Here is a 1,782-nt window from a genome sequence, read left to right on the forward strand (position 1 = left end):
GGCGTAGCCCCCTCCCCCCCTGTATCCCCCTCCCAGAGCAGTCCTGCCCTGCTGGGAAGAGCCTGGTGCAGCCCTGGCCCCAGTCCACCCCACGCAGATCCAGGGGCACATGCCCTTTCTCCTCCTCCATGCTCTCCCAGACAAGCAGCAGGAGCTGCCAGGCAAGTGCCGGATGAGTGGATGAGTGCACAAACAGCGGGCACTGGCGGGAGCCCACCCACCAAACCACACAAGCTGTGGCCCCATCCCAGCTAAACACTAATTGCCCCAGCCCCACTCCTCCATCACCATGGGGGTCTTGACCTTCCCCTCCCCACCTCTTCCTTTCCCTCTCCCCCCTCCCCTTCCATGACAACACTTATCAGCTACAGGCTGCTCTCCATGCTGCCAGACTGGTATCGAAAATCGAATCTGTATCGCCCGATATGCCCCCTTAAAAAAAAAAAAAAAAAAAAAAAAATCAGCTAATCGGTATCTGATACAAAAATCTCTATTGGTGCACCCCTAATTTACAGCATAACCTACCCTTAAGAGGAAGCTGCTTATGGCTTGTCTATATCCACTATATTCAGACAAGTAGTGTTAAACTGATATAGTTCTTTTGGCTTAACCCTCTGGCTGGATGCACACATGACAAACTAAACCAGAAAAAGATGCTCACTGCCCTGTCACAAGATGAAGGTTAAATTAAGTGCATTACCACTCCACTGCAAAAGCCTTGCCTACTTCTTGAGTGTCAAAAATTCAAGAGTTGCCTGCCACACTTCTGTAGGTGCCAAAAGAATCAACTGCCCCTACCTTGTTGCCAAAACAATTTCAAGTATGTAGCTATGCGGGTAGTAGGAGAAAAATGCGCCACACTGGAAAAAAAACTGAACCACTGAACCATTTGTTTTATATCAAAACAAATGCCACAAGAAAGACAGTCCCGGCAGAATTATTTTTCAACATTACATTATTATTTCAATAACTACCTCCAACTGAGGCTGCCACTGAATTCCAACAGGCTTTGCCATGGAATTTAAATTTAAACCTGCCACAAACTATACATGAGGTTCATAGAATGGGGTGTTATATAAACTTACTAGCAACTTGGTGCACTATCTACATTATTCAGCAGCAATAAACCAAGAGTGCTAAGCAGGTTATCCTAAGTCAGAGCCAATAAAAGCTTTGTAGCACATCACATCCTCATGCATTTGTTATGTGCTACATATTTCACAGGAAAAAATAAGTTTCAGAGAGCATTAAAAAAACCTGTGCACTGGAACAAGCTACCAAGAGAGGCTGTGGAATATCCATCCTCAGGAGATTGTTAAGACACAGGTAGACAAAGCCTTGGCTTTGATTATAGAGATGGAGATAGTTCTGCTTTGAGCAGGGGGTTGGACTGGATGGCCGCCTAAGGTCCTTTCCAACCCTAATTGTCTATGAGTTTACGTCTATAAACTTTTTTCAATACCTCCTCTAATGTCTTACTTATCTGGAGTTCAGCTGTACAGGGATCAGAACCAAGCAAAGAGAATAAATAAAAATGTAAACATCCCTAAAATTAATCTTCAAAAAAGAGAAAAAAGTTTATAGACGTAAACTCATAGACAATTAGGGTTGGAAAGGACCTTAGGCGGCCATCCAGTCCAACCCCCTGCTCAAAGCAGAACTATCTCCATCTCTATAATCAAAGCCAAGGCTTTGTCTACCTGTGTCTTAACAATCTCCTGAGGATGGATATTCCACAGCCTCTCTTGGTAGCTTGTTCCAGTGCACAGGTTTTTTTAATGC

General features: G+C 44.6%; 1 protein-coding gene across 3 annotated transcripts in view; it reads right to left on the reverse strand.

The window, feature by feature from the left end:
* Positions 1-1,782, reverse strand: part of TEX10 (testis expressed 10) — a 157,836-nt gene that overhangs the window by 97,773 nt on the left and 58,281 nt on the right. The window lies entirely within an intron of this gene.

Source organism: Gavialis gangeticus, unplaced genomic scaffold (genome assembly GCF_001723915.1).
Source record: "Gavialis gangeticus isolate Ggan-Ray unplaced genomic scaffold, GavGan_comp1, whole genome shotgun sequence".
NCBI classification, from domain to species: domain Eukaryota; kingdom Metazoa; phylum Chordata; order Crocodylia; family Gavialidae; genus Gavialis; species Gavialis gangeticus.